The sequence below is a fragment of the Crocodylus porosus genome, unplaced genomic scaffold, assembly GCF_001723895.1.
Source record: "Crocodylus porosus isolate Cpor-Errol unplaced genomic scaffold, CroPor_comp1, whole genome shotgun sequence".
NCBI lineage: Eukaryota > Metazoa > Chordata > Crocodylia > Crocodylidae > Crocodylus > Crocodylus porosus.
In genome coordinates, this window is record NW_017728931.1 from 85,333,848 (window position 1) to 85,347,435 (window position 13,588).

The following is a 13,588-nucleotide window of genomic DNA, read 5'->3' on the forward strand; positions in this document are numbered from 1 at the left end:
CCTTTTTTGAAGATGGGGACCACGTTGGCCCTCTTCCAGGCCTCCGGTACCTCACCAGAGCACCACAAGTGCTCGTAAAGCCATGCCAGGGGTCTTGCAATGACCTCAACCAATTCCTTTAGAACTCTAGGGTGGAGATTGTTCGGACTGGCTGACTTGAATACGTCCAACCCCTCCAGAAGCTCCCGAACTAAATCCTCGCTAACTCTTGGCCCAGGTGTGCCTCCCCCGGGGCCCAAGGGGGGCCCAGCAGGAAGGTGGCTGTTGTGGTCCCTACTTAGGAAGACGGAGGCAAAGAAATCATTAAACATGTTAGCTTTGCCTTCTGGTGTGATGACCAAGTTTCCCAATGAGTCCTGCAAGGGCCCCACATTACCCAGGACCTTCTTTTTACCCCCTATGTATTTAAAAAAGGACTTTTTATTGTCCTTAATCTGGGAAGCTAGTCCCAGTTCCATTTCTGCCTTGGCCTTCCTAACTACCCCCCTACATCCCTGAGCAACTGCAGAATAGTCCTCTCTGGTGATGATCCCTTCTTTCCATTGGGTGTAAGCCTCCTTTTTAGCAAGGAGACATTCCTGGATGCTTTTGGTGAGCCATGGAGGCTCATGTGCTCTCCTGCTCCCTTTGATCCTCGTTGGGATTACCTTCCTTTGGGCTTGGAGGATCATCTCCTTAAGGAGCGACCACTCTCTTTGGACACCTGGCTCCCCCCCACCCCCGGGACCTCAGCACTTCTCCATCTATCCTCCTTAGCTCGCTGAAGTTTGCCCTCCTAAAATCTAGGGCCGCTGCCTTACTGCATGCCTTTGCCACCTTGCGCTGGATGGTGAATTCCAGCAGGTGATGATCTTAACCTGCATACAGGAGCTGCACCTAACACAGGAGGTATGCAGTCCCACTAGGGGGAGCCTTACATGACTTGGTGCTGGCCTCAGGGGAGGACTTGGTGGGGGAGTTACAGGTACAAGGTAAGCTAGGGGATAGTGACCACCAGTTGATAGGATTCACTCTCTGGCGTAAGGTGGGAAAGACAAATAGTAGGGCAGTAGTGCTAGACTTCTGGAAGACCAACGTCAACAAGCTCAGAATATTGGTTAGGGTGTATCTGAGGGGTAATCACATCTGTGAGATGGGGGTCCAAGAAGGGTGGGAGTTCCTCAAGGGATTGATCCTACAGGCACAGAGGGACGCCATTGCAGTAGATGAAAAGGGTGGCAAAAGAGCCAAACAACCTTCTTGGCTGAGCAGAGAAATTCAGGGGAGCCTTCAGAGGAAAAAAGAGGTCTACAGGCTGTGGAAGCAGGGGGCAGCTACCAAGGAAGAGTATACCTACTTGGCCTGTGCTTGCAGGGAAGCAGTGAGAAAGGTCAAAGCAGATACAGAACTCAAGTTGGCAACGAAGATTAAGGATAACAAGAAGTCCTTTTTTAAGTACATAGGGAGCAGGAAGAAGGTGCAGGGTAACATAGAGCCACTACAGAATGGATTAGGGCAAATCATAACTGATAGGATGGAAGAAGCTGAGCTCTTAAATAATTTATTTGCTTTGGTTTTCCTGGACACAGATACAAATGCACCTCCCAGTGAGCCTTTAGTCTGGAGTGAGAGTAGTATCAGTCCACCAACAGTTAGCCCTGACCTAGTGAAGAGGCACTTGGAAGGGCTGGACATATTTAAGTTGGTGGGCCCCAACGATCTTCACCCAAGGGTACTAAAGGAATTGGCTGATGACATAGCAGAACCACTGGTGCAGCTGTTTGCGCACTCATGACACTTGGGACAGGAGGATTGGAGGACTGGAAAAGGGCCAACATGGTCCCTATCTTCAAGAAGGGGAGGAAGGAGGACCCAGGTAATTATAGGCCAGTTAGCCTCGCCTCTATTCTTGGCAAGACCTTAGAAAAAATCTTTAAGGATCACATTTTCAGGGGACCAACGGGTAGCACAATGGTGAGGGGGCAACCAGCATGGGTTTATAGCAGGCAGATTCTGTCTGAATAACCTGGTCTCTTTTTATGACCAGGTCACAAAGTGCTTAGATGCGGGGGAGGAAGTAAATATTATTTACCTGGATTTTAAAAAGGTGACACATTGTCGCATCCAATTCTTATGCACAAACTAAGTAGCTGTGATGTGGATTTTTTTTCACAGTAAGGTGGGTGAAAAACTGGCTTATGGGATACACCTAGAGAGTGGTGGTGGATGGGGCTGTTTCTTCCTGGAGAGATGTGGGCAGTGGTGTCCCCCAAGACTCTGTCCTTGGACCAGTACTGTTTAATTTCTTCATCAGTGATTTGGATGAAGGTGTTGAAAGCACCTTGTCCAAATTCACAGATGACACTAAACTATGTGGCATAGTAAACACACTGGAGTGCAGGGAGCCAATTCAGGCAGATTTGGACAGACTGGGGAAGTGGGCAGATCAGAACAGGATCAGAATTCAACAAGGATAAATGCAAGGTGCTGCACCTGGGGTGACAGAAGCTCCAACACACCTATAAAAGGGCGGGGTACCATTCTGAGTAGTGCAACAGTGGAAAGAGATCTCAGAGTCCTGGCTGACGCAAAAATGAACATGAGCGTAATGTGATGAGGTAATAAGCAAAGCTAACTGCGCTCTTTCTTGCATCAGCAGGAGCATCACAAGCAGGTCTAGGGAAATAATAATTTCCCTCTATGGGGCATCAGTGAGACCACAGATGGAGTACTGTGTCTAGTTTTGAGTGCCACACTTCAAGAGGGATGTGGATAACCTTGAGAGGGTTGAGAGAAGAGCTACTTGTATGGTAGAGAGCCTGCAGGTAAGACCCTATAAAGACAGACTGAGAGATCTGAATCTCTTCAGCCTCCACAAGAGAAGGCTGAGAGGTGATTTTGTGGCTGCCTACAAACTCATCAGGGGGGCCAGTAGGGAATAGGGGACACTCTGTTTATCAGGGCACACCTTGGGGTTACCAGAAATAATGGCCACAAACTGAAGGAGAATAGATTTAGATCGGACATAAGGAAGAAATTCTTTACGGTAAGGGTTGCCAAAATATGGAATGGGCTTCCAAGGGAGGTGGTGCTTTCCCCTACCCTGGAGGTGTTTAAGAGGAGATTAGACCGGCATCTGGCTGGGGTTACTTAACCCCAGAGCTCTTTCCTGTCTGGAGCAGGGGATCAGACTCAATGATCTACCAGGTCCCTTCTGACTCTAGAAATCTATGAAATCTATGAAATTCATGAACTTATTCTCATGAATTTTGAAGCCTTCTCCTCTTTTTACCTAGGACCAGTTCTTATTTTTATTATTGATGCTAAATTGAATCTAGTGTCTCTCACAATAGCAGACTTTTGCCACTCCAGCAGCAAATGTGCAACATTAATCTTAATTAGGAAACTGGTCTAGATATTTTTTTTTGACCTTTTAAGTTGTGAGTGTATCTGAACAGGCTGATCCATAATTAAAGTTAACAGTAAGACTGCTGAAGAGACAGGAAAAAGTGAGATCATGTTTGCATATCGTATAATTTACTGTAAGTATTGGTTATGCGCCCTATAATTTACCTGTTTAGAAGTTACTCTTGCTTTTCTCCTGACTGAGGAAGCCAATCTGCATGTTTGGCTTCGGACATAGAAATAGTTTAGAAAGGAGTAGGTTCTTGTGATGTCACACTAGCTGTTTCCTGTTGTCTCTCTCATCTATCCACCACCATAGTGAGATGAATTTGCTCTCAGTGATTGATTTCTTGTTGTGCATCACGATGCCATTGAGGATCCTTGAATCTCTCAGGTTTTGATGTTTTCAGATTGGTCTTCAAGGTGTCTTTGAACTTTTTCTTTTGACGACCTCCAGAGAGGTATCCATAGGTGATTTGAAATTATAGTACCTGTTATGTGAGCCAGTTGTCAGGTATTCTTCAGATATGTCTTATGTCCTGTCTAATGAACCTGGTGCCATATAAAAATGACTTCAATACTTCTGGTGTTTGCCTGAGCTAGAAAGCTGATGTTTATTCCTTTGTTCTTCCAACAAATATGGAGGGTTTTCTGAAGACATTGCTGACTGTAACATTCTGAAGTTTTCTAGTGTTTCCTATATGTCTTTCAAGATTTATCCTCATGCAACAGGGTAGGGATGACAACAGTCTGGTAGGTGAGAAGATTGATATGAGTTCTGATATGATCATTGAAGACATGATTTTGGAGATGTCCAAAGGCAGCACTAGCAGATTTTTTTCAGTGGTGAATATTGTCATCTGCATTTATTATTTAAGAAAATTGGCTATCCAAGTAGGAGAAATGTTCAACATTCTCTAAAGATTGCACTCTACGTGTAGGGCTACAAGTCCAGCCCCATGGACTTGTATATGTCCAGCTTTTCTAAATAGTCCTGAAACTTTTTTTTGCCACTGTTAACTGCATGTCCTTCCCAAACTGTGCTGCCAGGTACAGTAGTCTGGGAGCTGACCTTGCCTGTGAAGCCGGAGGTAGAAAAGGCATTGAGTACTTCAGGTTTTTCCTCACTAGGTTGCCTCCCCCATTCAGTAAGGGACCCACTCTTTCCCTGGTCTTCCTCTTGTTGCTGACATATTTGTAGAAGCCCTTCTTGTTACCCTTCATGTCCCTTGCTAGCTACAACTCCCATAGCACTTTGGGCTTCCTGATTTCATCCTGGCTTGCCTCAGCAATCTTCTTGTTCTTTGGCAATCCCTTGCAGTCAAAGATGTTTGTCTTCCATGATTGTATTTGTGGGTCCAAAGATGGGACAAGGTCAATCCATGATCAACAGACTCTGTTGCAACTCAGGCACGTGTTTCCATGTGGGGTGGGTAGCTCTGGATTCTTGATTCAGAGTAAGCATGAACAGCATAGCCCAAGTAAGCATGAATAGTATAGCATGAGTGACAATTGTCTCAACAGATTGTAGCCTGACATATATTTTGGGACAGTGTAAGCAAGTCAGTACACCTGCTGCTGTGTAGGCAGGCTTTGCCCCCATAAGAGTCCTTCAAAAGTGCAAACAATAGACATTGAGCAGGCTCGGACCCCTGCAACCCTGCTGTCAAGGGTATGTTCCCTTGGGAGGCCTTCAGCCAGTTCACATAACACAAAACAATGTTTTATGTAGTCCAAACAAAGGAGTAAAGCAAACCTTTAGCATTTTCCCAGATAGCAGGAGAGGACTCTTTAGCCTTGGCCCTTCCTAGATGTGAGTTCCTCTGGGTTTCAGACTACTTTCAGCCATCAAACTGCACTTTCTTAACTCAAGCTTCTTGTTCTGTTTCTTCTTGAGCTTTTAACTCCCAGCTAATCACCCACAGCCTGGGTCTTACCCCGTGGATGTCTGCCTACTTTAAAAAGCTAGAATAACCCATCTTTCAGGAAGCTTTTTTGATAGTATAAAAGAAATCAACTTCATTCTTTTCAGTGGAATTTTCTAGTTATGCCCGTAGTGAAAATTTGGCCTGTTGACCTAAATGAGATTTTACTGCATAGAAATCCAAGCAGAATGTGGTCCACTGAGTTGAGAAGATTGCAAGGATTTTGTGATAGGCTTGGTTATTTGCCCTCCCCAGTGTCTGGTGCCCCTAGCAGCTACACTGGCTTGTCCGTGTTCCCTGGCCTCCTCCTCTTTCTCGCTTGCCATGACTTTCTGTTAAATATATAAATGGGGAGGCTGCCTATGAAAGCTAGGGTGGCCTACTCTTTGATGTCTTTTATCGGTCTGTTTCTCACCCTAGGGGCATATTTCCTCTTTAAGAGATTTCCTCTTTAAGAGGTCCTAAGTCATGTTAGGGGCTAGAATTGTGACCTCCAGCTGCCTCCATAGTCACCCCATGTCTCACAGATGACTCTCAGTGGTCTATTTGTAGGAACCTCTGTGTCCAAATCAGCACTGGGTCCTCAGGTCTTAACACCCTTGCCTGGACTTTCACCTGCCTGGCTTCAGCCCTTTTTACCTGGCTGAGACTCTTCAGCCCAGGTCCACTGCCTCAGACCCTAGTTTCCTGGGTCTTAGCCCCAGTAGAGAGTGCCTCTTAGGCACCTCACCTGTGGCTTTCTCTGCGCCTGCAGCCACAACCTGGTCCTCTGGTTTTTAAGCATTATCAAAACAGAAACACAAGCAAACTGCTTTCCAACTAAAAGTCACCCCACTTTGGCTCCTTGCCTCACTGAAACTCCTCTTGGGTTTCTCCTTAGAGATCTACAGACCTGCTTAGGCACTGGCCAGTCCATTTTCTGAAGAATTATCCTTCAGGAGATTCTCTCTTTGCTGCCTGCAGGCTCTCCAGCCCTGTTTTTATTTGTCCCAGAGCTCCACCCCTTCCTGTCAACTGGCTTTCCAGCCACACATAGGGGTTTCTGCTTTGCTTGATAATAAGTCTGCAATGAGTTTTGGCTGTTCTTGTCCTACACTCTCCAAAGGACCTTAACAGGCCCCAGATTCAGCGTTTGTGTTCTTGTTGGGGCTGGCTGTTGTAACCATTGGCACCTGCAGGTTATGTAAATTCTGCTTCCCCTCTGATTGCAGTCAACAGGACTGGGGTTCCCTGTTACAGATTTGTTCTTAAAAACTTCCAGGCCAAATTCAGGCCAGAGCTATCCTATGGGCTCAATATAGGCTCAATTCTGTGTTTTAAAGAGAAGCTTAAATTACACTTTTAGCGTGAGATGGTCAGAAAATAAATGTAACCTATGTATTTTAACATGGATGGTAACTTTGTAGGCAAAGCAGGGGACGGAAGGTATAAGCAAGTGAATGTGAGGGAATTGGACTATGGAATTATCCTCTGTCCTTCTGTAAACTACATTTTCTGTGTATACTCCTTATTTTACCTACCAGTTGGCAAACCACATTTTAAACTCAGTTCCAGTTTAGTATTTAGTTTAGTCTTACATTAGTTTTCTGGACAGTTTACAGTCGATATAAAAACAATTTGCATTGCCAGTGAATGTGTACTATGAGGTTCCATGAGAGGAACACAGATTTATTATGCATTGAACATGATTTTATGGATTAAATTTGCAAGTGACGTTATACAAACATATGAGTTGCATGTTGATTACCTAAACTGAATGTAACCTAATATAATTTAAACGTACAGGTGGAAAGGGGTGATGTACAGAATTGTAGCAGGAAAAATAATAATCAAGTTGATATAAAGTATCATTTTGCAAGGGTCTATTATACACAACACCCTCCTCTATTCCTATTTGCTCATAAAATCATGCATTTTATATGCCCAGCCTCAGTCTTCCTAGAAACAATTCAACTAAGTAAATAAACTCCTCATTTGCTGGAAGACAACTTGGGGAGACTATGGTCTTTCTAAGGTAGAAATAGATCAGAGGGAGACCTTGCACTAAATTTAGTTGAGCTAAGGTTAAGTGGTATTGATCAAACATTATGGCTTGAGAAAGTGATTCTGAAAAGGTTTCATATAATTAGTATTATATAAGCTCAGTCAGTAGGAAGAAATGTTAGTCCAATGAAAATGAAGGTATCAGAAGTAATATTAGCATCCCTGGCAAATGCTATGCACATCTTTACTTTGTCTTTGAATGACTTTGCCCATCATTGCAAAAGGGTTTTCTGAAGCTAAGAGATTTGTATTACAAGAGGCTTCTCTTTACAAAGAACTTTTAAATTAATAGTACATGTCTGCAAAGCATCATCTATATATATGGTACTACGTAAATACTAAAAATAGACAATTGTAAGACCATATATAGGTATAAATCAAGGAATAATTTTGCCAAGCTGCAATGTAACAATTGCTGAATAGTATTTCTATAAAACTACACTATTTGCAGAATGCAAAACATGACCAATTAGCACCTCAGCAGCACGGATAGTGAAATTATACATTTACACTTTTGCTAAAATATATAAAAGTTATGTAGAACTATACTGCCTGTATAGAACTAGATCTGGTAAAAAAAAAAAAAGGCAATGATACAGATTTCTTTTGCAAAATTCTATTTGGAATGTCAACAAATATTTACTGGAAATATGTTTTTCAAAGACAGTTTTGGCATAAAAATATAGTCAAATATAGTCATAGAGTACATTATGTCAACTTTATATATTTTTACTTAATTCTAGCTTTGTAATCTCAATATTGTATGCATGTATGGTATTTTGTACTAAATGCAGCATTATTTCAACATTCTCAGTTTTTGTAAGGTTGCTTGGTGTTTTGGGGATGTAATATAATAGAATTTTCATTCTGCAAAAATGTCTTGAAAATTCAACTTTTTGTACCAATTTAGAATGAGTTTTGAAATTATTAACTGGACTATTAATTTGTACTATTGACATACAAATTTAATGGCAAATTCTTTAAAGCTTTAGATGAGTCATAGCATTATGTTTTCTAAACAGGTCTAACACAAACTTTTCTCTAACCAAAAAGAGAGATATAGCGAGAAATGTGCCCTGTGATCCAAATCATCCTTGCATTTAAAGCTACTTGCTGCATTTGAATTATACCTCACATTTAGAAGAGTTGTCATAATCATACAACCTAGAAGTGGAAAGGACATGTTACAATCCAACTCTGCCAGTACACAATTATTCTTTATTGCCTATTTTCAAGGGTTTTCCGCACTCCAGTTTGTACTAAGTGCAAGAATTTCTTTTATTTTAAGAGGAAAGCTTATTCTACATCCTTGTTATTGGGGGTGATTCAGTGCTCAAGTCTCTCAGGTATTGATGTTAATATTGCATTTCTTCAGCTTGGCCTTCAAGATGTCCTTCTATTTTGCTAACCTGTAGAGTGGTGACCATGGGTAAGTTGGAAGTATAGTACTGGTTTTCTGACCCAGTTGTCAGGCATCTTTATGGCATGTCTTGTCCAATGGAGCTGGTACCATATAAACATGGACATTGAAAGACCCCAGGAAAAGACAGAATTCCTGTGGAAGTGATCAAATGCAGGAAACCTGTGTTTTTTCCCTACCTATACAATCTTCTTACTGCTGGACAGTAGGGACAGTGCCTCAAGATATGCTAGATGCCAATATAGTCAGTCTCATAGGTGCCAACTTTTATTTTTGTTTGGGGGTGGGGCTAAGATGACGGCCATGTGGAAAGTTTTATGCATTTCAGGTGACAGCCCTCCTCCTGAGGGGAGCCAGGGCCATCAGACCTCCACATACTCACCACCTCTGGTCACGCTGTATAAGAAAAAAGATAACTGCAGAGACTGTAACAACTATTGTTGCATTTTACTACTAAGCATAATTGGAGCATCGTCACTCAGTTCGTGCTCAGAAGACTTCAGATCCTTGCTTACTGCGTGTACTCTATGTCACAGTGCAGCTTCAGAGCTAGTAGATCCACCACAGAAATGATAGTCTAACTCCAACAAGTCCAAGAAAAATGTAGGGAATAAATGTTGCCTTCTACATCGTCTTCATTGGTCTGACTAAAGTTTTCAACTGTGTCTGCAGAAAAGGCCTCTTCAAATTATTGGAAAAGATTGACTCTCCACCAAAGCTCCTGAGCATAATCTGTTCTTTCATGATGGTTCTGAAGCTTTTGAGATTCAAAGTGGAGTCAAGCAGGTTTGTGTCCTTGCCCTAACCCTATTTGGGATTTTCTTCTTTCTTCTTCTGATGTATGTTTTTGGGACTGCCATTTAATTTAATAGATTTCATAGACATTAGGGCTGGAAGGGACCTCGGAAGATCATTGAGTCCAGCCCCCTGCCCAAAGGGCAGGAAGTCAGCTGGGTTCATAGGATCCCAGCAAGATAAGCATCTGATTTGCTCTTGAAGGTGTTCAAGACCTTGAACCACCTCCGATGGCAGGCTGTTCCAGACTTTGGTGGCTCGGATGGTAAAGAAATTCTTCCTTATGTCCAGTCTGAAATGGTTTTGTAGTAGTTTATGACTGTTCGACCTCATCATCCCTTGGGGTGCTCTGGTGAACAAATGTTCCCCCAGAAATTGAAATGAAATGAAGAACTTCAAAACAGCCTTGAAACAAAACGAGGGCAGTCGAAACGTTTCAAAAGTTTTGAAAAATTTCGAGTTTCGAAGCAGCGCAGCTGAGTTCCCCTCCCTAGTGCTAGTTTTGGGCTGTGGAAGGAAACTCAGCCCAGCTGAGTACTCCTCCCCAGCACTAGGATCGGGCTGGGGAAGGGAACTCAGCTGGGGTTATTTCCCTTCCGCAGCCTGATGGTAGCACTAGGGAGGGGATCTCAGCTGGGCTGAGTTCCTAGACCTTCCCCCGCCCAATCAAAACATTGAAACAGCGTCAAAACAGTGAAAACATTTCAATGAATTGTAATGAAACAGTGTTTTTGGATCGAAACAACACTCAAAATGAAACACTGTTCTGTCAAAACCTCAAAACGAATGTCGAAGCAGAATGCTGCTGTTTCGCACAGCCCTATTCTGCAGCCACACTTGCAGATGCTCATTGGGCTTATGTCTCACTCAGCATAATACTATTGTTTTGTGAGACAGACAGACAGATGCCTACTGCCTACTACTGTCAGGCATCCTTAGCATGTATCCTGCGGTTCCATATTAAAATAGTTCCAATACTGGTGGTGTTTGTTTTAGCTAGAAGGCTGGTGTTCATGCTTTTGTCCTTCCAGTTGATAAGTAGGTTTTTCTAAAGACATTGCTGATCGTAACATTCTGAAGATGTCAGCTGCTTCTTACATGTCATCCAAGTTTTATATACACATAGCAGTAGGGATGATAGCAGCCTGGTAGGTGAGACGATTGGTTTGAGTTCTGATGTAATGATCACTGAAGACATGATTTTGGAGATGTCCAACAGCAGCCCTGGCATTTTTTCTTCAGTGGTGAATATTGTCATCTGTGTTTGCTGTTTGGGAAAGCTGGCTACCCAAGTAGGGGGAATGCTCAACATTCTCTGAGGATTGCACTTTTATTGTAACATGTGGAGGAGCAGCTGGTAGATTTGTGATCGGTTGGTAAAGTATGCTGGTATTTGTGAATTTGACAATGAGTCCAAATATTACATACACTTCACACAGCAATCAAAAATGACCTACAGTTCTTCAACTGAATGAGTTGCACCTGCCTCCCCTGCTGTCTGACCCACAACTTGCTAAGCACTGCCTTTCCCCAAAGCTCATTACTCCCCCTCTCGGGACTTGTCCCTCCACCACTTACCTTCTGCCCAGTTCTGGCTTCTGGGCAGTTAGTGGAAACCTTAGCCCTAGCACTACCCTTGGCCTAGCCTGGCAAGGCAGAAGCAGTAGCAGCAACTCCAGACTGGGCCAGATCAGGGTCAGAGCTGCACCTGGAGCTGAATTCAAAGCAGAAGGTAAGCAGTAGGGAGCCAGCAGTGGAGAAACAGCTGCATGGTCTCTCCCATGCTCCCCACAAACAGTGAGCACTCCAGTGGCCTCCCCCACACTATAGGGGGTCTTAACCCTACACCTTTCCCAACACCACACAATCCCCCCAGGGCCTCTCTAACATGTGGCATCCTTTGCACTCTGTGTACTGCACATCCCCTTCCTCACTGCTGAGCTACCTATTCTGGGGCTGTCAATGGCTTTCCTCCAGTTTCACTCTGCTTTGCCCCAGACCAGTACTCAAATCCAAAATTAGAATTTTTTCCTCCATTGTTGATTGGGGGAAAATGTCTCATCTTAGATTTGAACAATTATGGTATTTGCCACATCTGCAGTTGAATATATAGATATTGAATTGGCTTCCTTAATTACCTATGGACTCCACAATGACTTCTCTATTTACTGGAAGACTCTCACCCTCATATTAAGGGACCGCCATCTCCAACAACCTTGTATTATTTGCTGTGAGATAACTTTTACTAGTATTCAGTATATTTTCTATTTTTATTTTCTTTCTCTTTCTCCTTGTTATGCCATTCTCCCTTCATAATGCCTTAAATAATTATTCACCACCCTTGGCCAAATATAGTGCTATTTTAATCCTGTTTTCCATGGAGATGTTTTCCAGCTGTTCACAGATGCCAAAAGATTATTTAGGTCCTCTCATCCCCTCACATAGGTACAAAGAAAGACTATAGATGATGATGATTGTATAAGGGGGCAGAGTATTTCCCTAGTTATTTCTAAAGTACTACAAAGTAATCAGGTAACTTCCTTTGTCTGAAATTCAGGGTGACAGATACTGGTCTGCTTTAATATGTCAACTGGTGAAGCAAGCAAATAAACTGACACCAGGCAAGTTATCTGGATTTACGTCTCTTTAATTAACAGCAAAAGGCAATGAATGATAAGAAACAGCGAAGTATTTTTTGCAGCTTTACAGTTTTGTTTAAATATTTCCAAGTGAAAAATAAAGGCCCACAAACTTCCAAAGAGGATAATGCTCCTAATTTCATAAGGCAATCCTGTCATTCATGTGCAATAATCTGTTGCTGTCTTTTATTGTGACTCTTACGGGGCTCTAAATAAAAAAAGAAAGTGACAGTTTGGAAAATATAATAATGAAAACTGTTCAAAATACCCCCAGTGGAAAACTAAAACTTTTATTGGCAGATATCAGTATAACTCCAGATTGTGTAGCTCTTGGCCTTGTGTGTTGTGCCATAGAAACTGTCGTAGAAATATGGATTGAAAATAACTTAAAGCAAATCATCACAGGATGTTGGCAGTAGTAATTATGAAGCTCAACTTATCATGGATCTAGATATAATCTGTATAATCAAGTGTCCTTTAGAATAAGGAATGATAACCATATGAATTAAGTGAATGAGGAATACTGTATGTTCAGTTATTAGATGAAAATAGTCTGGAGTCAAAACAAATCACTATATAAGCAGTGCTGCACCTGAACAGCTAATTTCAACAGACCTTCCAGATGGGGAATTTGTTTCTACATGTCAAAGAAGTGAAAATTAACTTTCGGCTACAGAAGGGGGAATTGATGTTTTCTTGGTGATAGTGCCAGAAATAATATAGAAAAACATTCCACTCTGAGACAGCAAAGAAAGGCAAGACATTAGGATAATTCTTTAGGACAGGAAAAATCCCTCTTTTCTTGTATATGGAAGGGAGGGCAACTTCAGGCCCCATTTGGTTAAAGGGCAACTGTAGTATCATTTCACTAATACCTTTTCTCCTCAGGCCTTTACCATTTCATAGGGATAGGTGAGAGTGCAAAATCTACATCCTACCATATCCAAACAATCCTAAAGACTCTAAGGTGTAGAGTACGCTAGCATGCTCAGGGACCAATGGCAGTGTAGCTGTAGTATCACAGAACTCTGTACAAGCTGCAAAACTCATCTGAGAAAACAGGCATGTACTTGGTGTTTGGAAGCAAGCATGGGCTAGTTCAGGGCAGCCAACTCATGGCATGTGTACCACAAGTGGTGCACGCAGCCTGTGTGTGTGGTGCACAGTGGATTGGAGAGCGAGCAGGAGATGAGTGATAGGTAGGGCAGGGAGCAGAAAGAAGAGCAGCAGATCAGGCAGGTAGCACAAGATAGGCAGCACAGTGTATCAGATTGGCCCGGGGAAGGAGTTTGGGGTGGCATTCAGGGAGAATGTGGGGTTTAGTTTGTGAAAGGATGCAACAGGCTACAATCAGACCTAGACAGGTTACAAGGGTGGGCAGA